This window comes from Microtus oregoni, unplaced genomic scaffold (genome assembly GCF_018167655.1).
Source record: "Microtus oregoni isolate MIOR12 unplaced genomic scaffold, Mior012 000036F_ref0000092, whole genome shotgun sequence".
NCBI lineage: Eukaryota > Metazoa > Chordata > Mammalia > Rodentia > Cricetidae > Microtus > Microtus oregoni.
Genome location: NW_024543095.1, coordinates 5,677,275 through 5,704,374, shown reverse-complemented (window position 1 = coordinate 5,704,374; position 27,100 = coordinate 5,677,275). Strand labels below are relative to the sequence as shown.

Here is a 27,100-nt window from a genome sequence, read left to right as displayed (position 1 = left end):
ATAAATTTTAAAAAAAGAATAGCTTCTGTATCAGTACAGTGAGAGATCTAAGTCCTTAAAACTATTATTTTCAACTTGGTGTTCAAACATGGTACATGCCTGTAATTCCAGCACCAGGGAGGTTGAGGCAGGATTGTAACTTTGAGGCCAACCTAGGTTACATAAGGAAATCTTATCTTCAAAGCAAAACTTTATTTGTTGGATTTTTGAGACAGGGTCTTGCATACCAAGGCTAGCTGTAAATTCTTGATCCTTCAGCTTCTATATCCTGAATGCTGGGGTTACAGGTTTGTATTATCACACCCAGTTTGTGGTTTGTTTTTTTTGAAATGATTTTCCTTTAACATTTTTTTTCACAGTGAATAGCTTTAAGCCTCCAATCACACACAAGCAAATTTGTTGTAAACTCTTCTATTGAGAACACAGAAAAGCCTCTATTAAACACAAATAGCATTGACAATTACCAGGAAAGAAGAATTTGCAGCTGTCACTGTGCCATAGGGTTTGATGAACGCAGGTTTTAGTTTGGCCATTTGCTCCAATGAGGAAGGTCGGATCCCATTATCTTTCATAACTGTGTCCTTTCCTATAACGACAATAATTTTTTAACTCTAAGAAATTGTAAGCATTATATATCTTCTCTATAGCAATATGCTTTAAAAATGATAAGAACAGGGGGGCTGGAAAGATGGCTCAATGGTTAGCACTTGCTGTTCTTTTAGTACCTAGCACCCACATTGGGCAACTCACAACTGCCTATGACTCCAGTTCCAGGGGAACCAATGCCCTCTTCTGGCCTCTAAAGAATCCACATGCATGTTCATATATTCACACAAAAACACATACATGTTACTAAAAACCTAACAAATGGAATGTAAATATTATCTGTCAACTATGAAGAAAGCCTTTCTATTCTTTCTAGTTCTAGGGATTAACCCCCACCCCACTGGGCTTTGACTGTCCTGAGGCAAGCACTACTACTGAGCTATACATCCTAATCTTTAAAAGAAAGTCTTCTCTGATTACCAAGACGAGATTACACACACAGAGATGAGAAAAGAGAGAGATACTCCAGGAGTAGCACTTATAAAAATTTAAAGTTGGGTATGGTAGCATGTACAGGCAATCCTACCACTTAGGAGGTAAGAGGCAGAGGAGATCAGGAGTTCAAGGCCAGACTCAGTAACATAATATGAGCCCAACCAGGTCTATATGAGACTTTGTTTTAAAAATAACAAAAATACCTTTCTTTTTTCTTTTCTTTTTGTTTTTTTTTTGGGGGGGGGGGAGTTTCCGCAATAGGGTTTTTCTGTGTGGCCCTGACTGTCCTGGAACTTGCTAGACCAGGCTGTCCTCAAACTCACAGAGATGCACCTACCTTTGCTTCCGAAGCAAAAATCTTTTTAAAGCTTACCTGTGTTACCACATAAATCTGAAATTGAGTCTATGTTTAAGAATAAAAGCTGAGCCGGGCGGTGGTGGCGCACGCCTTTAATCCCAGCACTTGGGAGGCAGAGGCAGGCGGATCTCTGTGAGTTCGAGACCAGCCTGGTCTACAAGAGCTAGTTCCAGGACAGGCTTCAAAACCACAGAGAAACCCTGTCTCAAAAAACCAAAAAAAAAAAAAAAAAAGAATAAAAGCTGAGCTGGGGGGTTGGAGAGATGGCTCAGAGGTTAAGAGCATTGCCTGCTCTTCCAAAGGTCCTAAGTTCAATTCCCAGCAACCACATGGTGGCTCACAACCATCTGTAATGGGGTCTGGTGCCCTCTTCTGGCCTGCAGGCATACACACAGACAGAATATTGTATACACAATAAATAAATATATTTTTTTTTAAAAAAAAAAAAAGCTGAGCTGGGTGGTGGTGGCGCACACCTTTAATCCCAGCACTTGGGAAGCAGAGGCTGGTGGATCTTTGTGAGTTACAGGCCAGCCTGGTCTAAAGAGAGAGTTCCAGGACTGGCTCCATAGCCACTGAGAAACCCTGTCTTGAAAAACAAAAATGGAAAAAGAATAAAAGCTGAGTAGTTTGGAAACAATTATTATACTTATTAAAAAGTAAATTAATCATAGCACCAGGGAGGCTAAAAGCAGGCCTCTCTGTGAGCTCAAGGCTTCCAGGGTCACATGCTAAGACCCTGTCTTTAAGAAGTTATCACTTAAGGTTTTTAGTATAGGGATGAAGAGATGATTGAGCATCATTAAGAGCACTTACTGCTCTTGCAGATGATCCAGATTTGTTCCCAGCACCCAGATCAGTTGGCTCACAATCACCTGTAACCTTGGTTCCAGGGGCTCTTGACGCCCTGGACACCTGCATGTACATGATGAACATACAAACACTAAGGTATACACATAAAACAAAAGATAAAAATAAAGAAATCCTTTAAGTCTCACCATTTACCTGGTACTTTGAAGGGTACAATATCAGAAAGATGCCCTTCATCCTGTGCCTTTTTGGCCAGACTATGAGAACGCAGTGCATATTCATCCTGTTCCATTCGAGAAACAGCAAAAGCAGCAGCCAGTCGGTCTGCAGAGTGGCCCATGGTCTCGTTAATGGAGAACTCAGCCACTGCAGGGAGCTAGCAAAGGGAATATTGAGAACAGTTATAGTCAGTTACAGTTATGTAAGATTGCTCAGTGTTATTTAGAAAAGCTGAAATCTATTTATTGGCTGGATTTAGGGACACATGCCTCTAATCCGGGAGGTTGAGGCAAGGGGATTTTGATTTTGTTTTTTGTTTGTTTGTTTGTTTTGTTTTTTCAAGACAGAGTTTCTCTGTAGCTCTTGGAGCCTGTCCTGGAACTAGATCTTGTAGACCAGGATGGCCTCGTACTCATACAGATCCACCTGCCTCTGCTTCCCCAGTGCTGGGATTAAAGGCGTGTGCCACCATCACCCAGCTGGCAAGGGGATTTTTAATTTGAGGGTAGCTCAGCAAGACCCTAGCTTAGAAAAAAAAAAAAGCCAAAGAGGGAATAAAAGATCCCAGAAATCTCTTTGTGAGCAAACATATTTCTAAAGAGGGCTAACAGACACATTTCTGGAGCTAGTCTGATTATGTAAATCATGCTGGTCTTGAACTTACATAGATTCACTTGTCTCTGTCTCTAAAGTGCTAAGATTAAGGGTATGTGCTATCATGCCCAGGTTACAAATTCAATTTTTTTTTTTTTTGTTTCTCGAGACAGGGTTTCTTTGGAGCTTTGGAGCCTGTCCTGGAACTAGCTCTTACAAACTAGGCTGGCTTCAAACTCACAGAGATCCACCTGCCTCTGCCTCCCAAGTGCTGGGATTAAAGGCATGTGCCACCACTGTCCGGCACAAATTCAATTTTTTAATAATTTATTTATTTGTTTTTATTATTTTATGTGCATTGGTGTTTCGCCTGCATGTATGTCCGTGTGTGTGTGTGTCACATCTTGGAGTTACAGACAGTTGTGAGCTGCCATGTGGGTTTGAACCTGAGTCCTCTGGAAGAGCAGTCAGTGCTCTTTAACCGATAAGCCATTTCTCCAGTCTCTACAAATTCAATTTTTGTAACTACTCCCACCCCCATCTTGACCAAATACACTGCCCTGTAATCATGAGAATATATATAGCTATTAGAGTATGTGTAATATCTAACAGTAATCTAGCCTCAGGATGTTCTGGAAACTCGTCTTTATTTATATTAAATCCAAAAGTCTTACCTCAGGTGATAGAAAATTCAATCTGAATTTAGAGAGTCTTGGCTTTATTGAGATCAAGCATCATTTTCCTCATTTTTCTTGAATGACGAATAGGGACATCAGACATTAACTCAACACCACCAGCCACAACAACATCACACTGGCCAGAAGCTATCAGACCAACAGCTACAAGATACAAAGGATATGTGCATGAACAACTTTGTAGGAATAACAAACCACTGAAATATAAGCTTCTTGATTAAAAAGTTCTATAAATGAGGACAAACGAGATGGCTCAACAGGCAAGCCTGAGGAACTCAACTCCATCCCTATAGTCTATATGGCAGAAGGAGAGAACCAACTTCCACAAGTTATCCTTTGACCTCTACACATGCATCATGACATGCATACATGCAAAATAAATACATGAAAATTTTTTTGTAACAGTTATCAGTTTTATATAATAATAATCAGTTTTTAACTTTTCCTTCCTTCCTTTTTTTTTTCTTCTGGATACAGGATCCTGGAACGCACTATGTATGTAGACCAGGCTGGCTTCTAAACCTCAAACTCACAGAGATCCACCTGCTTCTGCCTCCTTACTGCAGCCACTACACTTGACTAGTTTTTACTTTTCTCCTTTCCTTTCCTTCTCTTTTTTCCTTCCTTCCTTTTTTTTTTTTGTTTTTTGAGAAAGGAACTTCCTGTGTAGACCTGGATGTCCTGGATCTCACTCCGTAGAAGAGGTTGCCCTCAAACTCAAGAGATCTAACTGCCTCTGCCTCCCGAGTGCTGGGATTACAAGTGTGTGCCGCCACCACCCAGTCTGATATCAACTTTTAAATAAATTGATATTCTTTTAATTTATTTATTTTATTCTGTGTGTATGTGTGTTTTGCCTGCATATATGCATGTACACCACCTCTGTTTCTAGTGCTCACAGAGGCCAAGAGGGCATCAGATCTCCTGGAACTGGAGTTAATAGCTGTGAATTGCCATGTGGGTGCTGGGAATCATACCCTGGCCCTCTGGAAGAACAGCCAGTGCTGAGCCATCTCTCCAGCCCAACTCAAACAACATTCTAAACCTAAACATCTTCTATATTTTATATGCTCCCAGCCTAAGTTTTCAGAAAGGTTTCTTCCACACTCCACCCCCTCCCCATGCAGATAATATTAATTTCTACTACATGAGGTATCTGACTTCTCAGATCTAGGTTTTCCTGTATGGCAACTGGCATGCAATATTTTGTTGCACCCTGCTCAGTAGAGAAGCCCCCAACTACTGCTTCTGGCATCATTCCTCGCCATCCATGAACTGACCGGTCTAATCTGGCCTTGATATTATTGTAACATTAAATATTAAGCCTCTCAAGTTTCCTGTCTTTAGAAGTAGCCATTTAACATCCCACAATTTTAGGAAGATTGTTAGAAGCTAAAATATCATATAGATTGCCAAGAATGTGGGTACCAAGTGAAGAAAAAAATGAAAACATTTTTGCATGTGTGAATGTGTGCACGCAGGTGTTAGGGCACATATGGCGAAGTGTGTGTGTGTACATGTGTGTACAAGCCAGAGGCTGGTATCTGATGTCTTCAACTGTGTCCATCTTGTATATTGAGACAAGTTCCCTTACTTGAACAGAACTCACCAATGCGGACTGTCTAGCCAGCCAGCTTGCTCTGGGAATCCTGTCTCTCTGCCTTCCGAATTCCGAGATTACAAGCAGGCTGCCACACCTACACATTTATGTAGGTGCTAGGGATCGATCCACTCTTGTCCTCATGCTTACTCAACAAGTGCTCACAGCTAAGACATATTCCCACGCCATGACTTAGACCATGGAGAGCAGGAATTAACAACTATGTTGATGCTTGAGGCTGCAGTACTCTGTCCTCATGGGAAAATGTCCAATCAGAATTACCTACGCAGGATAAACTATGCACCTCCTCCCACTGACAGTCCCAGTAGCAGCCAGCCCAGGACTAAGGAAGAATGCAACTGTCCCCACAGGGCATGGAAACTACTCTGGAAAATCCCTAACTTTCATACAATTTTATCTTAATAAAAACACAAATGAAGAGCTCTGTGCTAATTGCTTCCTTCTCTTAAGATTAATTAAAAGGAGTAAAATCAGTAAGCACCTTTGGATTCCATTTACACATACCTGTAGTCATAGCTTGGTTTGAAGAGATACAGGCCATGGTAACAGTGTGAGCGGGAGTCTTGTCAGAAAAGCCAGCTCCAAGGGCAGCCTTCAGGGAACAGTGAGGGAAAGAAAACACACATGTAAGTGAGGTTCCGAGCCCTACTCTGGAGAATTATGAAAAGAGTTTATTTTAATATTCTACAGAGCAATGTTTAAAATAAAATGGCTCATTAGTTTTTCTTCCAGACACTGAAACATACTCTTAAATTCCTGGTAACAAGTTTCTTTTTTCTTTTAAAATTTTTATTACAATTATTTATTTATGTGAACGTGGGTAGGAGCATTCATGTGAAGGACACTGTGGGCTCAAGGGACTGAACTCAGGTTGTCAGGCTTGGCGGTATATCCCTTAGCAGCTAAGTCATCTTGTCAGTCCTTTCTGTTTTTCTTTTCTTTCTGTAGCACTGGGGATTAAACCTAAAGCTCACCAAGCTCTAGCACCATGAAGATCTATCCCTTTTTACTTTAAAACAGGATTTCACGAGGTATTCTTGAAATCACTCTGTGTTCCAGGCAGCCATGAACTTGCTTGTCTCCTGCCTCAGCCTCCCCAGTATTCAGGTATGCAGTCTGCGGACTACCAAGTCCAGCAGCCTGGTAGCCATTTTCAAGTGTGGTGTACAAGGCTACAGCATTCTTCAGCCTCACCTAATTAATAACAATGCTTTGCTTCAAGCCTTCAAGGATACCATGTAATTTTATCTTTCTTAAAATTTAATATACAACTAAGAGTGAGGAAACGGCATCACGGGGTGAGATTTTCACGTATCCCTGAAGCTATAAAGCCTAGCAGCAGAGCAAAGGCTGAAATATTTCTACAGAACTGACCATTAAAACCACAACAAAAGCCAGGCGGTGGTGGTGCACGCCTTTAATCCCAGCACTCAGGGGGCAGAGGCAGAGTTGGAGGCTAGCCTGGTCTATAGAGCTAGTTCAAAAAAAAAAAAAAACTTTAGGGGCCCTGAGGAAGTTTGAGGGCCTACTAATCTAAGAAAAAGTGGCCTCTAATTTCATGACCCAGTCAAAGACAAACATAAAACAAAGATATCTATAATTGTTTTACAATATTTGTTGGGAAAATTTATGTTGTCAAAACATTCCAGTTTTGCTAATGTAAAGAATTTAGTACACTTAGAAAAAAAAAACTTTTTAATACTAAAGCTTTACTTTAAGGGAAAAAAGTTCCTAACTTTTCCACCTTTATTATGAAACTACAAGGAACTATTTTTAGTAGTCTTTTTTGAAATTAATTAACCAAATACAAACTGTCTAATATGGATGTTGCAAATTCTCGATTTAAAAGGCTGGGTCTCTTAGCTAATCTTTGCCTTTATACTTACACTGCATTTGATACTATTTGCCATCTGTAGGAGCAGAAAGCTGCTACTTTTGTGTAACCAGTATGACCGTACTCTGCTGTCTCCAGGGAGACCTGACACTAAGTGCCCAAATGACTGTGCTAAAACGACTTCCTGGCAACTGCAGGTCAACTTCTCAACCTAAACCAGTTGGAAAGGAAATCAGAAGCAGGTGTCAGGGGCAAAAGGAAAGACTCCACAGTGGGGCAAGGGTAAGGGCACTCAGGTTAGAACAGCTTGATCCTCACAAGGCCACTGAAGCACATTACCCTCGGCCCCAGCTGACCCAAAGGACTGACAGAGCTTTAAATAGAACTGGCAGCTGGTGACCCTTGTGTGCATACTTCTATTTAAAGAATAACTCACTTTCAAGGCACCAAGAAGAAAGGAAGAAGTTAAGCGGAAGGAGAAATACACTGAGGTCTTTCAACAAAGTCAGGATTGATAGAGGTACAAGGCCTTTTAGGAGTTCATATCAATATTAGCACAGGTCCTAACAAAACTCTTTATCTGGCTTTAGTTGGATGTTAAGTTCTACTACTTATTTTCATAACTGTCCCATCAACTCTATCTTTCTCCCTAGATACAAAAATTACCTGGAGAGTCAGGCATGGTGGCTCACAACTTCAATCCCAGCACTCCGGAGGCAGAGGCAGATAGATCTCTGTAAGTTTGAGGCTAGACTGGTCTATAGTGAGTTTCAGGCTAGCAAGGGCTTCATAAGTGAGACTGTGTCTCAAAAAATGCTTACGTGGAATACAACATGATTGATATTAGTATGAGGTAGAGGGAGAAACTTCCTCATGTGAATTATATAGCAGCTGATGTATTTACACATTTAACACTTCCAGAAAAATTCATAGAAAAACATCATAATTCTTAATTGAAAAATAAATAAAAATAGAGAAAACTGAAACAGATTTAATATTTACTTTTTCAGTCTTATGCAAGTCACCTCCTATTCATGATACAGAAGTTGAAAACATATTGTGAGGTGCTTGATGACTTTATGCACTCAAGAAACTTTTTTTATAAATTTCATAGCATAGGTGTTTAATGGACTAGTATCATCGTTATAATTTATTCAATCATTCTGTAGTTGAGCAGGATAAGTAGTTCTTCCAAGATTCATCCCTGTTTTATCCCACAAACTTCTTGTCTTTCTTTTTAATAGCCCACTGGAGCTCTTATTAGGCATGTAAAATAATGTGAAGCCGCAGAGGAAAAGTAAACACTCTATGAGAACAGAAACCTCTCCCTGCTCTCAGTTCTCTTCTGCCCCCCCAACAGCATCCAGATGGTCACTTTGTGAGCTGTGCAGTGCTGGGTGGGACTTTAGCCGTTTTAACATTTGTAAAAGTGTAACAAAAAAAATGCTTTTGATCTGTACATTTTCTCTTCTATCTTGGCTGGCAATGGAAGTTATTATCTTTGTAACTATAATGGACACAGAAACACAGACATGAAATAAGATAAATATGCTTGCAAGCCAAGTTTCTCCAAATAATTGAAACAAAGCCCAGAAGACAGGTTTGAACTATTCAGTCAAATGCCTGTGGGATACTCATACTAGTTCCAAGGCGGTCATTATCTCCATTGCCCAATAAACACTAGCTGGGTGTGTGCCAACTAGGGTAAAGGTAAACTTGTATGAAATACCTACATAAAAAGAAAAAAATCTGCCTACGTGTCATCTAGTCAAAGGCAGTAAATTATAGGCAAAGCTTCCTCTGACTACAAAAGTGAAGCTATGAAATTGGCTATAAGATGTTAAAGTTTAACTAGAAACCATGATGGCTAACATTACCAAGAGTACTATCAGTCACACACTGCTATACTGTTTCTCTAACACAAGAGACAGATAAACTAACATTTCCTAAACCCACTCAAATAATCTGACTTATAGCAAAATGTGAATACATAATAATAGTTATGTGATAATAACAGTAATTATTAATAATACTAGTTATCTAATGGAAGCTTTTAAAGTCCAGCCTTAAAAACCTCCTCTCAGGGTCCAAACTAAATGAACGAAGAAACTAGGATTCAAGCAATGGTGAAGGAAACAGGTCAACTCACACACATCTTCTCGCCATGTCTCTTTATTGTACTCTTCTAATTCTTCTGCCTTTATTCTAATTCTACTGTCTTAATTGTCTATAATTTCCTAGTTCTAATTCTAATTCTCTGTTACATTCTTTGTTTTCTTCTTCATTATTCTTCCTACATTCTTTATCCTTATATATTTCTGCTAATTCCTGCCAGCTTCTCTCTCTCTCTCTCTGTCTCTGTCTCTCTCTGTCTCTGTCTCTCTCTGTCTCTCTCTTTCTCTGTTCTACCCAGCTTATAAAGACCCACAAAATCTTGCAGGCATTGCCTCTGAAGGTCGCATACCAGTTCTTAAGTAAATGATAAGAAACAGAGTCATTCCAACAACTCACAGTGCAATAAATCCAGACAGGAAGAAAAGATCACTTTGGCTGGGTGGTGGTGGCACACGCTTTTAATCTCAGCACTCAGGAAGCAGAGGCAGGCAGACCCCTGTGATTTCAAGGCCAGCCTGGTCTACAGAGCTAGTTCCAGAACAGCTAGGGCTACACAGAGAAACCCTGGTTCAAAAAATAATGAAATTTTAAAAAACTCTTTCTTCCAGTTAACCCCTAACTCATGTGCAGCAAACCGTGGCTGTGAAAGAAGTCTCTCTGTTATCTTCTCTACAGAGGTAGCCCTACAGAGCTAAACCAATGAGAGAAATAAAGAAACTGTATGTTATATCCTATACTTCTTACTGTATAACATATATATCTTAAACAGTTTGTGATTAGTGGTCGTAAAGGCCAGGCCCTCTCACACTGGAGACTATTTGTTTACAAAGGTGTCCTCAGAATGCAGCATGAGCTGCAGGAACAAGGGGTATGGCAAAGGAGCCCACCCAGCACTCACCAAGGCACAGTGACATTAAAAACATTTTAAATCTTAAGATATATTCTTCTATCCAGCAGGTAACCCTTGACCATAGAAAGAGAAGCTGTAACTTTTTTCAGGGGCTATAAAGTTAGTTTATATTTTCTAAATAGCCCTGGCCATTCAGGGATCTTATCCCATGGTGTCTGGGCAAAGGCTATAAAACTGAGGTTAGGAATCTATGCAAAAAGTTAATTATTGTCCCTGGTACTGCAATTAGGGTACTTTGCACTATTTACCTTGTCTCAACAAATCATACAGCTGGCTACATGTCCTAGTAAATAAGATTGTATTCATTTAGTAATAGTTTATCTTAAAATCCAATTAGCAAAGCACCTGGACTGATCTAAAAGCGACTTTAAAGTTTTATATCAGTTAATTGTGTGCGGCTATCTTGGCAGCTGGGGATATTACAGCTCTTTTCTTTTTTCCTTTTCTTTCCTTTTGTGTGTGTGTGTGTGTGTGTGTGTGTGTGTGTGTGCATGTGTTTTGAGACAGGGTTTTTCTGTAGTTTTGGAGCCTGTCCTGGAACTTTCTCTGTAGACCAGGTCTCTGGCTCCTGAGTGCTGGGATTAAGGGCTTGTACCACCATTATAACACCTGACTCTAGGGAAGTAGCTTTGTATTTGTTTTATTCATCAAAACTCTATATAGGCTAACATTATTAATATCAATTAGACAATACAGCTAAGGAAGACCCAGCTTCTTGACAATCCACAGATAAAAATGCCCAGTAGATCAGGAATGTATTTATGAGATACACACATATATACAGGCTAGAGAAAGAATGCAATTAGCACATTTAAAATTACAGGCAGAAGCAACAGTTTTCTGGAGTTTGCATTTCTTGCAGGCCTTGCAAGGCAAGTTTCCTCCATTAGAAGTTAACTCTTGTGACTTGACACCTTCAATATTAATTGTAACTTCTGTAATAAATGATAAAGGCCTTCAGCACACATCATCTGATTTTTAGTTAAATACATATTTAGTTAATGAATTTTAAGACTTCAATGACTTTAAAACGGTAAATTCTTGGTTGGGGACTTAGTGATAGAACACTTGGCACTAAGTACAAAGCCTTGAGTCTAATCTCTAGCACCACTGCGTGCTTGTGTGTGCGCATACACACACACACACGCACGCACACACACAAAGAAATAAATTAAAAAAATATTACTTCAAATTGATTTTTTTTGCCACTTTGGAGGGGTTGGGATAGGGGAAGAAAAGGGATCTTTCTTTGTAGTCATAGATGGCCTAAAACTTATAGATTTTCCTGCTTCTGCCTTCTTAGTGCTGATATTAAAGGCGTGTGGCACCAAGCCTAGAGCAACAGAGCTGTTGCTATTGTTTTGGAGACAAGATCCTACTGCAGCCAGATTGATCTGTAACTTACTACATAGTACAGTAAGTAGTGGACTCCATGGCAATCCCCCTGCCTCAGCCTCTCAAGAATAAATTACAAGCATCAGCTATTATGTCCAGCTTTATTAATCTCTTTAAACATATAATTTTGCTTTACTTACCTCTCTAGCCACATTGCTTGTTTTTACTTCCTGAATAACCGTACCAAAAATGATATAATCAACAACATCCTTTGGAACATTGGTCCGATGCAACAAACCCCTAAGAGCAGAAATCCAAAGAAAAGAAACAGTTCAAACATGCCAGAAAACATCACATAAAACACTGCACGTTTTTAAACAAACAGTGCCTGAGTTGGAGGTATAGGAGAGTGCTCATCTAGTATATATAAGGCCCTAGGTTCAATTCTAATCACCAGAATAACACAAAGATAAGCCCTTCTCTTTAAAAGGCCAGGCACAAACATTTGGCACCCTATCAAAAAGGAAATGAATGACAAGGGATGTGAAGGCAGTATCTGATGGTCACTTGATAATGAGACATTAGAAGGAAGAATCAAAAGTTACTTTGGAGCTGGGCAGTGGTGGCGCACACCTTTAGCATTCAGGAGGCAGAAGCAGGCGGATGTCTGTGAGTTTGAGGTCAGCCTGGTCTACAGAGCAAGTTCCAGGACAGGCTCCAAAGCTACAAAGAAACCCTGTCTCAAAAAACAAAAACAAAGCAAAAGAGAGAGAGAATTTAAGGAGCCATCAAAAATAGGAACACAAGTATACATTTGTCAAAACTCAAAAGTGAGTTATATAAAATCTGTATGGAGTTAAAGGTGCAGTTCACTGGTAGAACATTTGCCCAGTATTTACAAGTCCTTTGGGTTAAGAACCCCATCACTGAAATAAAGAGAAGAGGGGAAAGGAAGAGAAGGGGAAGGGAAGGAAGTGGAATAAAGAAGCAGGAGATGGAAGAACATCATAAAGCTGCAATACAAGAACTCAAAGGAAGACATGTCCACGCACAGTCCACAGTGTTAAATGTAGAGCACAGAGAGGCCCAAGAAAAGAATGCTCTATTTATGATCCCTAAAGAGGAACTTCCAATGTGTAGCTAAGCAGAGATTTGGGAATGGAAATGATTATTATTATGTAATTAGGGAGAGTAAACAGTAAACAGAGAAACAATGCTGTGGCATTTGTTCTTAAAGTCTGGCAGGAAGACAAGAAAACTGACTGATGAGCAGAACGGTTAAATGAAAGTGTTTTCCAGTGAGGAAAAGATCTTCGGCTGCTTGGAGACACTAAAGCAAAATATCACTGGACATTTAGAGAGTATATTATGTAGGCACAGCCATATATTTTATGACTACACCAAAGTATTCATCCATCTCAACCTCATTTCGTTACATTTAAATTAAAAAAATTTTTTTGTTTTGTTTTTTGAGACAGGGTTTCTCTGTATAGCTTTGGAGCCTGTCCTGAACACACTCTGTAGACCAGGCTGGCCTCAAACTCACAGAGACCACTCAGCTCTAATTTAAAACTTTTACTTGCTTTGCACATGAACCTTCGAGTTTTTTGTTTTTTAATTTTTATCTTAGGTGTATGAGTATTTGCCTCCATGCATGCAGATGAAACAGGATGATTGCCATGAGTTTGAAGCCATCTTGGCCTACATAATGAGTTCCAGGCCAGCCTGAGAATATTTTATGAGAATATTATAATAAACACCATCCACATACCACATATATATATATATATATATATATATATATATATATATATATAGTCATGTCAAGATGCTACACGCAAAAGTTGCAGATAAAGATGCCTTCCAATCAAAGCTGTTCAAATATGACATATAAAGTTAAAATTTAATCCTATCACGGGACACACCTTTAATCCCAGCAATTGAGATGCAGAAGTAGGTCAATCCCTAAATTCAAGGTCAGTCTGTTCTATGGTAAGTTTCAGGTCAGTCAGAGTTAGATGGTAAAACCCTATCTTTAAAAACAAAAAACCCTGTATAAGGTAGTTAATATTGCTTCTTGCAGCTAGGCAGTAGCAGTGCATGCCTTTAATCCCAGCATTTAGGAGGCAGAGGCAGGTGAATGTCTGTGAGTTTGAGGTCAGCCTGGTCTACAGAGCGAGTTCCAGGACAGCTGTTACATAAAGAAACCATGTCTCGAAAAACAAACAAAAACTTACTTCTTGCCATATAAAGTTTAACATATCCTAAACATGAAAATTCTACAGAACATACTACTTCAAATGCTAAAACTAGGAAAACATTTTAAATGAAAGAACAGGAAACTTCATTTACTTACGAAAGTGCAGCTCTAGCCAAGTCATGTGGCATTAGGTCTTTATAGCTGGGAAAGAAAACAAATAATTTAAACCAAAAGCCTAGCGTTTCAATAACCTTTTAAATTATTTGAAATACAGATTATCTAACATACACTGCTGAAAATGCACCCAATGCTACTGTCACAGTCATTCCCTTGGTTCAAGTGAAGAAATAGTGTGACTTTGCTATCATCTTAAAAAACCTGACAAGCCCTAAACACCTACAGAATTTTCTGGGTATCTGACCAAACAGATGTTCTAGCTGCGCATGGTGCTCAGACCCATAATCCCAGCACCTGGGAGGCCAAGGCTGGAGGAATGCTCACAAATTCTAGGCCAGTCCAGCTATAGCAGGAGACCCTGTCTCAAAAGGAACAAACAAAAATCCCAACCCCAAACATCAAATATCATGTACATTAAAAAATTATATCCCATACTTTTATTATTCAGAATGGCATGTGTTAAATATTCTTTTTAAAACTAACCTTCTTTTTTGAGAGCTTTTTTGGGGGGCAGGGGATGACTACATTTTTTATTTTGTAAAGCTCAAAAGGATACAAGGGGCATGTTTTAGTTGTTTTATGAAACTTTTTCCTTTGAAATAATCTGAGATTTACCAAAGAGCAGAAAGGACAGAGCTGAGTTCTTTCTATCCAGCTTCTCTATCCAGCTTCTTCAAGGTACTGTTCACTAAGCCACTAACTTTGTGGCTATCACCAGTTTCCTATGAACACCCTTTTCCTGCTCCAGGGTCTAACCCACAGGGCCATGTGGCATCTAGTTGTTATGGCGGCTTAGCCACCTCTAAACTATGATAGTTTCCCACTTTTGACACCTGAGATCGGAGGCAAGGCACTCTTCTCATTGCTTCCTATTGGGATGTGTGGCATTAAAATTACTTATTACCGGTGATGTTAACTTGAGCATTTGGTTCAGATGGTACCTGTCAGTTTTCTCCACTATAAGCTACTATTTTCCCTTCCTGCAAAAAGTCTGTTAGAGTCACTAACCCCAGCCTTCCTGCTCTTCCCTCCCTCTTCCTCTCTCCACATCACACATGAGGCTCTACACCTTGTTTAAGTCTTTTCTCTCTTTTAACATTTGGTGCTGTATGCTCATACATTTGGGGAAGGCACAGGACAACTTGTAGGAGTCAGTTCTCCCCTTGTTTTCCAGGACCTGTACTTGTGTCATCAGATTTGGTAGCAAGCACCTTTACCCACTGAGCCATCTCACTGGCTCCTTTTTTAAATTTTATTTTTATTTTAAGTGCATTGGTGTTTTGTCTGCATGTATGTCTGTGTTGGATTCCCTGGAACTGGAGTTAAACACAGTTGTGAGCTGCCTTGTGGGTGTTGGGAATTGAACCTGGGTCCTCTCAAAGGGCTCTTACCTCCTGAGCCATCTCTTTAACCCCTATGCTTTTCCATTTAAAAGTAATATATCTCCAAGATGTCAAATTTTCTATATGAACACATAAGATAGGCCTTATTGTTTTTAAACTGGAGCCTAATATTCTCCAGTTTTTAATGCTAGTGACTGCCTGTGCAAAATAGAAATATTAACAAACTAACACAATTTAAACAAAACAGAACTAATTCCTGAACTTAATTAGCAGAATTCATTATCAGTTTTTGTGTAGAATGAATCTCATTTAGAGGATAGAAAACCCTAAGAAAAACAGTTGTTTGATTCTGAGAAATTATCAGGCTAGTCCAAAATACTTGGGGTTGAGCTACAAGCGGCATTTAGACCAGCTGTGTCAACTCAAAGCCTCATCATTTTCAGGATCAAAGTAGCAGGTTCTCAGAATTTTTACAGACCATCCTCAGCACTAACTGTGCCTACAGAAGCAATCAATGTTCCAGAAAAAAAAAAAAAAAGGACACCCTGTTGGAAAAGATGCTATCTGGATCTACAACGAACTTTCAATTAAGGCAATTTCAGGCTAATACCATGGCAAGCTAGTTTATAAAAAAGGATAAAACATCTTGCTATTATATACCGCACTGATTTGACTTGTTCTATACTGACTTTATACAAGTACTTTCCATATGGTTCCCCACTAATGGCATTATTACCTACAGAGACTACTTCAAACAGTACCTTAAAAGAGAAACGACTACCATGATCATGTCATACTTACGAAGTGCCGGACAGCAGAAATGGAATGCGGACACCTTCTACCACCACTATATTCTTCATATTGGGTTTTGCTAAAGTCTTCTTTGACTTGGTCTGGACAGCTTTAAGATAAAGTTCAAAGAAATATTAATAAAATATATGAAATCAAGGATAGGAAAGAAGCTCAAGTGGAACACTTGCCCAGATACATTTTGCTATGATTGCTCTCTTTCTCTCTTTCTGGTATTTGGCTCTATTTTACGATGACCTTCTGGCTTTTATAATTTCCATTGAGAAGTAGAGTGTAATTCTGATAGGTCTGCCTTTGTCTCCTCTAAAAAGAGCTGTACTGTTTATAGTCTCTGCCAATGGGATAGTCAAACAAGGTCATAACTCTAAATCCAAGGCACAAACTGATCGTGTTCAGAGGGGGTATGCCAGGCTCACTGACAAATCAACAAAGCAGTTGACTTGTGTATATTAGCACCATTTTTTGTTTTGTTTGTTTTTGCTACAATAAAATACTCGAGACTGGACATTAAGGAATCTAAACTAATTAAATGGTGCATACTGAGGTCCTGGTGAAGGTCTCCCTGGCTATGTCATAACAAAGCTAAACATACCACAGCAAAGAAACAGGAAGAAAAATGGCTATGTACAGAAGAAGACAAGCACTTGGGATGGACTCATTTTAAAACAGCCACTCTTGGACTATAGAGATGGCTCAGTAGTTAAGAGCACTGGCTGTTCTTCCAAAGGTCCCGAGTTCAATTCCCAGGAACCCATATGGTGGCTCAAAGCTATTAGGAAGGAGATCTGGTGCCATCTTCGGGCCTGTAGGTATGTATCTATACAGGCAGAACATTGCATACTAAATAAATTTTAAAAAAAATGAAACAACAACAACAACAAAAAAAAAACCCAGCCACTCTCAAAGGTTGATACCAGACTCATACCAATGACCAAATTACTTTCCTTTTAAGTTCATTTACAAAACAAAACAAAACAAAAACTGGGTACTGCTACATATCAAATTCATAATGTAGCTTAGGTTGGCCTCAAACTCTCAACATTACTACTACTTAAGCCTCCCCAGTGCTGGGATTTCTTAAAGGTTCTAGCGCCTCTCAGTATTACCACAAGGAGCAAACTTCCAGCTCATGACCTTTGGTGTGTACACTCTATAAACCATAGCAATTAGCTAGTCGTGTCATTGGCAAACAAGAGATGAACTGTGCCAGGCCAGATCCTCCTTGGTAGGAATCCAAGCAAAGAAACATGGCAAAAAATACCCATTACAGAGGCTGAAAAGACGCCATGAAAAGAACTAGGGCAATGTAAAAGTTACGTCATCTGTAAGCTAGCTGTAGGATAGCCACAAATCCTGGGAGCAAAGAAAAGAACAAAAGGAGGTACAGACCTAAACAGAGAACTCTCAACAGAGGAATCTAAAATGGATGAAAGACACTTAAGGAAATGCTCAATATCCTTAGTCATCAGAGAAATGCAAATCAAAACAACTCTGAGATTCCATCCTACACCTGTAAGAATGGCCAAGATCAAAAACACTGATGACAACTTATGCTGGAGAGGTTGTGGGGGTAAAGGGAAAACTTCTGCATTGCTGGGGGAATGCAAGCTGGCACAGCCCCTTTGGTTATCAGTATGATGACTTCTCAGAAAATTAGGAAACAACCTTCCTCAAGACCCAACAATACCACTTTTGGGTATATATCCAAAGGATGCTCAATCGTGACACAAGGACATGTGCTCAACTATGTTCATAGCAGCTTTGTTTGTCATAGCCAGAACCTGGAAACAATCTAAATGCCCCTCAACTGAAGAATGGATAAGGAAAATGTGGTACATTTATACAATGGAGTACTACACAGCAGGAAAAAAAATAACGACATCTTGAAATTTGCAGGCAAATGGCTGGAGCTAGAAAACATTTTGAGTGAGGTTACCCAGACCCAGAAAGACCATTATCATATGTACTCAATCATAAGTGGCTTTTAAACATAAAGCAAAGAAAACCAGCCTACAAATCACAATCCCAGAGAACCTGGACAACAATGAAGACCCTGAGAAAGAGATACCTAGATCTAATCTACATGGGAAGTAGAAAAAGACAAGATTTCCTGAGTAAACTGGAAGCATGGGGACCTTGTGAGAGGGTTGAAGGGGAGGGGAGGGGCAGGGAGGGAACCAGGGAATAATGTAGAGCTCAATAAAAATTAATAAAAAATTAAAAAAGATGTGTCATGCTTTACATAACTGCTATCTGTGTGTGAGAAAAACAGGAGCATAGACAGAGAAACAAAAAAATAATCATCAAATCAGTCAAAATTCCCACTAGACACGGTTCATGAGATGACAGGACACCTATACATCCTGTAGTCATTTGCTCACACTTCTTCCAGCAGTAATACTCAAACGAGTTAAGAGGAATTATATAGTTATAACTATTGTAACCTAAAACCTGCTTGGCACAGGCACATGGCTCTTCCCTATCCTAAAACCAGCCAGTCACATTCCTTTGCTTATCAGTGCCTTTTTGTGCCGTTATCATCAGCAGCATTAACACAAACCACTTATAAAATACTGTTTGACACTGGGGACATAAGTCTCAAGACTTTCAGAGCTTATAACATAGGAAGAAAAGAAAAACACCAAAAAATGGCTACCGGACAACAGAGACTAGTCTAAATGAGTGAAAAATGATTTCTCTGTTGTCATCAGAATGACCTTTTACTACTTGGCAAGGAGTCAGGTCTGCGTGGGTGATTATGCAAAGCAAAAGCCTGAGTGAACAGTTAAATCAGGGGAAAGGTGACATAAGTCAGAAAGGAACTATCCTTTATTATTCTTTGTGAATAATAAAAACAATAGAAATCTAAATTCTGGTTAGAATTTAGAGGCTCTAGGACATAAGTTCTCTAGTTGAGATTAGGCTACAGATGTCTACGAATATTGTGGGAAGATAATACCACCATGAACATACTGACTTTAGTTGATGAAGGGCATTTTGGCTGTGTGCTGTTGTAGCTGCTATGGTGGTGGTGGGTTGAGTACAGTGTGCTAGGCAAATCTGCTTTGATTTTGTCCCTTTTCTCTTAGTACAGGGTGGGGATTGAACCAGGGTCTTGAACATGCTAGGTAGGAGTTCTACCACTATATTCCCAGTACTTAAAGAACTTAGAGATATATTCATACCTATATAGTAAAGCTGGCAACAATTTTTTTTTTAAGAGAAGGAAACTATAAAACATAGAGATGTCATTTGGCCACACTAGCCGAAAAGATACCATGCTGAAACAGAGTACATGTCCTGATCCTAGATGGCACTTTTTCTATGAAACCATTGCACAAATAATATATCTTATATTATATATAAAATAAATCTAAAATCAGAAAAAGAGTCAACAGAAAGCCCAGACAAGGAGAAAAAAATGTTGACAATCTGTCAGGAAATGTTTACACCACACAGTGATTTTCAACAGTGAAGAAGCCTAATTCATTGGGTTTCATTGAGGATCTACATAACACCATCAAATCAATGAATTTCCCCACTCTTTCATTCCATGATAGCTAAACATCTTCTTTTATTAACTAGTTTTCCCATTCACCTCTATTTCAGAAACAGGTCCTCTTGTATATAAGATAGTAAGATATTTAATAGAGACGTCTACCACTAACTACAACTGTAAAAGTTAACGTGGGGCTCCACAGTGATTTCAAGACAGTGTGTAAGCTTATCTTTTCCAGGACTGACAGTCAGGGCTACATACACTGACCCACCAAGTTTATAGGACCTTCATGACTCTATGAGTGCCAAAGGCCAGGAAGCAGTCTTCTTTTATCATCTTAAGCCCAAAGGAATGGTACTGATTGACTATACATATTTTTATTTGAAGGTAATAATGATATGTTGATCATAAAAGGGCAAGAATTAACAAATTAGTTTGAGTTTTACTCAGAATTCACAAATACAGAATTCTAACATTTAATGGAGAAGTATTTGCTTGAAAATTACAGTACCTGGGGCTGATCGTAGCTGGGAAGAACAGCTCAGAGGTCTTTCAGCTAGAAAACAAAGTGTGTATCATTTAATAACGATGCACAATGTTTATAAGTCTACACTTAAGAAAGAAAAATTGAACTTACAAAATCTGAGGGCCCATTTTGATGTAGTAGAAATGTTTTTAAAAGTGGAAGACAAGATGGTAGACATTCTGAAACCTACGAAGAAAAGAACAAATTATGTCTTGAATTACTTCAGCAATCTGTAGTGTACACAGTCTATGAAATCTGATAAACTCATTCACAGCCACCATAAAATACCATTATCAATTATTCTTTTCTAGCAATATTATAACTATACTGGCATAGCTTTTCCATTGTACAAATAACTATTCTAAGCATGAATCATCTATTCCTCACAATGAATGGTATATCCATACTAAGAGATTAGGAAACCTGGCAGTGGTGGCACACACCTTTAATCCCAGCACAGAGGCAGAGGCAGGCGGATCTCTGTGAGTTTAAGGCCAGCCTGGTCTACAAGAGTTAGTCCCAGGACAGTCTCCAAAGTTATAGAGAAACACATTCTGTAATAGAAAAAGATTAGAATAATAGCAAATAGGGAACTGGTTAAGTAAGTCATACACTAGCAACCAGGGAACTACTGTATTATATACAATCAGCCATAAAAGATAAGAAAATAGGAGCTGGTGAGATGGTTCAAAGGTTAAGAACACTTGCTGTTCTTCCAGAGGATATAGGTTTGATTCACAGAACCTTCATGGCAGCTTACAGCAGCCTGTAATTCCAGTCCCAGGACACCCAACATTCTCTTCTGGCTTCTGTGGGCACCAGGCACATAGTGTTGCATAGACAAACATGTAGGCAAAACACCCATATACATAAAAATAAGTTTTTGTTTGCTACCACCCATTAAAAGAGGAAAAATATTTGTATTTCCTTGAATCATCATAAAATACCCCTAGGGTACAATGTTAAAAACAACTGTTAGGCAGGGCATGGTGGCACGTGTCTTTAATCCTGGCACTCAGGAGGCAGTGCAGGTAGATTTCTCCAAATTTGAGGGCGGTCTGGTCTACACAGTGAGTTCCAACTCAGCCAAGGCTACATAGTGAGATCCTATCACAAAAACAAACAAATGAAAAAAGAAATAATTGTTAGGATGGAGCTAGAGAGATGGCTCATCTGTTAAGAGCACTTGGTTACTAAAGCCTACCTCATGGCTCACAACCATCCATCATCTCCAGTTCTAGGAGATCTGACCCACTCTTCTGACCTCCATGGGCAACAGACACACATATGGAGTGCATACATAAACACAAGCAAAACACAAATAAAACAAAAAAAAATGAAAATAATTGTTAGGGGCTGGTGGAGATGGCTTAGCGGGTTTAGCTTGTTGTCAAGCATGCACCTGAGTTTGTCCTCAGGACTGGTATGATAGGATGAGAGGACCACCTCCTACAGGGAGCAGAGGAGGCCCTGAGTAAAGTTCTAAAATGAATGTGTATCATTGACATTGACACAGCCATGCTAAAGGCTCTGATGCCTGAGCCCCACAACAGTGACAAAGCCTGCCCTGGGAAGACTCAGAGGGACGGCAAAGCTCGTGGGAAGGAATCCAAGTGTAATGAAGAAACCAAAATGCACAAAAACTAGCAACCGCAGCTCCCTCTGCCTCCTGGAGGTTCACAGCCTGAGACGATTTTCCAAAAGACACCTCCTACAGACACCTCCTACCCAAGACAAGCTAGCTCCTCCCCTTGTGCTGTATATAATATGGTGATGTTCCAAGTTCTAGTGGTAGATGTCACTTCAGAGGTTTGCACACCCCATCTGACCCCAGCTTTTCTGTACATGTCTGTCATTTCCTCAGTGATTGTCCTTTCTTCACTCCCTCACTGTCCCTAGACGGAGTTCCAGGTCCCAAGTGGCATACAGGTTCTGGGACCACAACAAACTTCCTACAAGAAGTCTTCTGATCTCCATATGAGTGCCATGGGCCTCCCTCCCAGATAAATGTTAATAAAAGAAATAATTGTTAGCTGGGGGAGGTGAGCATATACTATAGCACACATGTAGAGGTCACTGGACAACCTGTGGGAGTTAAAGCTTTCCTTCTACCAAGAGGTTCCATGATTTAAGGTTCCTAAGCAGCCCTCCGATCCCATTCATTTCAAGCTCTGTCAAAACAAGCGAATTAGGGCCCCTTCAGGGTTCTGGAATGCCAGAAGTGTCAAGAGCCCGGACTATGAAGTACTTTAATGTTGGCATTTTGCAGTCTCCAGAGTCCTATACAGACACTATTAGGATACGGTCACCAGCTCTTTCCTTGGTCCTTCCTTCTGATAAAACAAGGAACTCTGTGGGATCCCTATATCCTGAGATCTGGGATATGGATGTCATAACTAAGGAATCAACCGAAAAGAAGCAAATGGAAGAATTTGGGAATTCACTGCAGAGCTATTCTCCGTATCCACTGAGATTACTACCCTCGGAGTTTCAGGCAGGATTAGGAGCTCAAAGAAACTATTCGTTCTTTCCTGGGCAGACAACTGAACATCTGGGAAAGCCATGTCTGTAGGCAGTGACTACCCAGGAAGTACCTCTCCAATATGCTGATGCTGGGGAATGTTAGGGGAACCACTATGGAAAGGAAGCTTAGTTCTCAACCATTTTTAACAGAAGGAGCCACTATGGGTATCTGCCGATTGATTCAGAATTTTTTTGGGGTTCCAGCTGAACTGATGGAATTTTCCCAGAGCCTACTAGAGAGGGGCCCAAGAACGATTTCACAGACGTCAGTGGTCAAAAACTATATTCAGAGACATATCTTAGGCCATGGTCACGAGAAAAGAATACCCTTAAAGATGTGGACATGTGGATCCACATCCTCCATAATACAGCAGTACTCTGGGACTAGATTGAGACTAAAGAAAACAAACTCAAAACTCAGTGATATATTCCAGGAAGTCACTCAGCACGTGCCTGTCTCATGTACAGGGGCCCAGTTTCCTGCCTTAGGGAAGCCAGAGTATCCTCTCGGGATACTTTACAGTAGGGAAGATCCTGTTTCCAGGGAGCCGAGTAATATCTCCCAGAGCGATTCACAAAGAAGAACTTCTGAGTCTCACCACTCCTTCGAGGCAAGTTATTTTTCCCAGACCAATACCGAGCTCTCAGAAGAGCTTAAAGATCTAAAGGTAAAGATAGCAGCAACACTCTTACGGAGTCAGATACCCTACAACGTCCCTCCACCCTCAGTCAGGTCTTGTCCAGAAATACCCCATCTGCTTGCAGTGCGGCCTATTTTCAGAATTTGGATGCGGTCATAAGTTCCAGTCTGCTTACCTTCTCGTCTACCCACAGATCCACCTTATAAAAACCCCTGAAGGCCGTGGTGAAATCCGGACGCATCTTGATTTTAGTTTGCACATTGGAAAAAGACCTCAAGTCTCAAAGGATTGTGGGAGAAACAGCGGACACATCAAAGAACCCTTCTTCATCATCACACAGGAAAGCTAAAATGTATACTCCAGCTTCCAAGAGTCCAACTTCTACAAGAGATTTCCAGTCCAGATCTTCCCAGTCTCCGGCTTTTGTACCAGTTCACAGGAGGCAAAAGCAATGGGGCAGCCATGGTGTGGCAGGGAAGACAGAAGCCAAAGACTCTGGGCATTATGAATTCTGTGAGGTTCTCTCCGCGTCAGATAGTGACTCTGAGAGTAACCAGCATGAAAAATGGGCTAAGTCAAGACTCAGTAAGACCTCAGACTTAAAATATCCAATGAAGGAAATCACCAAGGAACTTAAAAAGCAAAACATAAAGCTCTACAAAAACAGTAGACCGCCGGGCGGTGGTGGCGCACGCCTTTAATCCCAGCACTCGGGAGGCAGAGGCAGGCGGATCTCTGTGAGTTCGAGACCAGCCTGGTCTACAAGAGCTAGTTCCAGGACAGGCTCCAAAACCACAGAGAAACCCTGTCTCGAAAAACCAAAAAATAAAAAAACAAAAAAAACAACAAAAAAAAAAACAGTAGACCCACAGAAGTGTGTCCTTCTGGAACACTGACAGATCCATCAAGACGCACTCAAACCAGCACTGTTTCTTCAAAGAGACAACCGAAGAAAACCTCCCAGCCTAGGTTCATCCAGCTGCCGTCTCAGGGCCTAAATCAGGCATTCCAAAGAGTTATGGCTATCACCGGACAGAAGCCTGAGGACAGGGCTAGTCCAGACAATTTGTGGTCAAGCAAAAACTTGTACCCCGAAGAAAAAGACGAGGATGATTGTTTAACAGGAGATGGCAGAGGGGCCAGCACACCTGTTATCAAGCAAAAGTTCATGGGTTCCACCCCTAAGAAAGAAGACAGGAGAGGGCAACTGTCCCAGCTGCGCTTCCAGGAGCCAGCCCACAGCCCAGTGTGGGGTGCAGGGTGGGGAAGGGGACTTTCTTAATAATTAAAAGTCTCAGGTGCTCTACTGGACCCCACCCTGCCTGCCACGTTCTTCCTTTTGTCCCCGGCTCATTGGGCTACCAGCTGTCCCTCTTTAGGTGCCGAGGAGCTCCATCTGGATGGGTGAGTGTGTGCTATCCAGGGGCGGATTGTCCCGGAAGAGAGCACAAAACCCCCTCCCCCAGCTCCTTCTGCAGGGCTGTCTTTCTTATACACGGAACCCCCCCCCAAGCCTGCCTGGTCTGCAAGGTCCTTTGCTCAGGAACAGGTTTCTGCTCCTACAGTAAGGCTACCCACCTAGAGCGGTAAGTGCCTGCCTACCGGGAAGGCCTCAAGGATCCCCAAAGGGAGCGCGGGCACCTTCAGCTTGTCCACCAGGGTCTCCTGTGCTCTACTGGACCCCACCCTGCCTGCCACGTTCTTCCTTTTGTCCCGGGCTCATTGGGCTATTAGCCGTCCCTCTTTAGGTGCTGAGTGTTAGTCTTTCTGCAGGGGGGGGTGTGGATGCAGGGTTGGAGAGAGAACACGAGACACATGGCGGTGCAGGGTTAGGAAGGAGACACGAGACACACGGCGGTCCCACGTGGGTGAACTTTAATGAAGGGGGGGTGGCAACAGGTGAGGGACAGGGGTGAAGAGACAAAAGGAAAGAGAGAGCAACTTGTGGTGTCCCCCGTTTTTAACGGGGAACGCAGGTGTGTCTGGGAGAATGTCCTGCGCATGTGCGGCTTTCCATTGGGCTGCTGGGATTCGTAGTTCGGTGGGATGCTGTATTCTCTGTGCATGTGCGGCCTTGTCTCCAAAAGGAACAACATTTCACCCTTTTGTTTTTATTAAAAAAAATTGGGGGGGATTGAGAGTCTTAGCGTGTAGGGAATGGGGGCCTAGCCAGGTCTCTTATGACTGCTTCCTGCTGGCTTTGGGCGTCGAGGGATCCAGGGAGTATCCGATTATTCTGAGGATGTCCTGTTGATTATATCCTGTCCACTGGTGTTTATGAGGTGGCTGATTGAAGAAATCGCATCTGTCTGGCTCCTGAGTAGCTGGGTCATCGTTAAGATGCTGGAAGACAAAAGTCGCATTAGTAGAGAAAAAAATTAAAAGGGAGAGGAGGTTTAGGAGGAGGTTTGGAAAATTAAAGGGGCGATTTGGAGTGGGGGGGTGGGGTTAGGAGGTCTGGGGTTAAGAATGATAAAAAAAATTAAATGATACTTATTCCGTTAATGATCCGCTTGTGTTTGCTTTGTTTAGGTGGGTCGGGCTGGCATCCTGGAGCTTAAAGAAAATGTCTTAAAAGAAATATCTTTTAACCATGTATTCATTTTAGGGGTCACTGCTGCAGTCAGTGACTGACCTGTTATGTCAAGGAACTTTGTTAAGAATCTGCTTACCACCTGAGCCTTTGACTCCGCGTTCGATGATGATTTCTGTAACGACAGCTGGATGGTTATTTAGGAATTTAAAGAAGGGAGGGTGTGTTAACACAGGAGGATTAAGTGAAGGATGGGACCACTGTTTTCCTTAGACTGGAGTAGAGGGTGCTGAACCTGGTATCCTTTGGAACTTAAGAGAACAAGGTCCTGTCTGGGTTACCGTGTATGGAGGATTATCTTGAGCCGAGGAGATGAACGGTTTAAGATGTGACAGGTGAATCCAGTGAGGAATTCCCTCAAGCTTGGTAGCTGTGGGAGTTAGAAGAATTACTCTGAGGAGACCCTGCCATTTAGGGGAAAGGGGTGAGGGACATTGGCCTGGAGGTGAGAATAATACCTTATCTCCTATTTTAACCAGCGGTGGACATGTATTAGCACATGGTTGGGGTAATGAGTGATCTGTGAAGTCCCATAGTAGCGAGCGTAAGTGGAAAAGGAGGGGAGTGAGCAGGTGATCAGGAAGGGGGAGAGGTTCCCGACGGGAGGCCGGGGGTTAAAACCGGCCACCCATACATGAGTTCGAAGGGTGAAATGAAAAGGGGGCCCTTTGGGAGAGCCCAAAGCCTGAAAAGAGCCAGAAGCAGAAGTCTTACCCAGTCGAGGTGGAGTTCCTGTGACATTTTAATGGGGGTTTCCTTTAAAGAGCGGTTAGTCCATTCTACCTTACCTGAAGACTGAGGGTGGTACGGTATGTGGAAATTCCAGGGGATTCCAAGTGCCCTAGACAGATTTTGAGAAATCTGGAAAGTAAACTCTGGGCCATTATCTTTTGGCAGATCTGACAGGAGGCCTTGGTAGCTTTTAGAAACCTGATATCCTTAGGTGTGGGTGTTTTAAGTGAATAACAATGGGGGAATGGTGATTAGTGATGGCAGGAGCCCAGAGGGGCTTTGGAAGATCGAGGGGGAGGCGTGGGGGAGGCGTAGGCGGGAAGAAGACGGAGAAGAGTCCGAAGAAGCTTCCCACTGCCTGTGTGACCTGTGGCGGGGGGGGGGGGGGGGGGGGGGGAGCTTCCAGCTGCTTGCTGCGACCTGCTGCGGGAAAAATGGGGTGAAGCTGAGTCAGAGGGACTAGGCGAGGCCCTTGCAGATGTGGAATGGGACTTTCTTGGGCATCTAGAAGGAGAACGGTGAGG

The 27,100-nt window shown here is 41.3% G+C and overlaps 1 pseudogene; it reads right to left on the bottom strand.

The window, feature by feature from the left end:
• Window positions 1–437: 437 nt before the first annotated feature.
• On the bottom strand, window positions 438–20,280 carry LOC121432823 (annotated as a pseudogene).
• Between the last annotated feature and the right edge of the window lie 6,820 nt (window positions 20,281–27,100).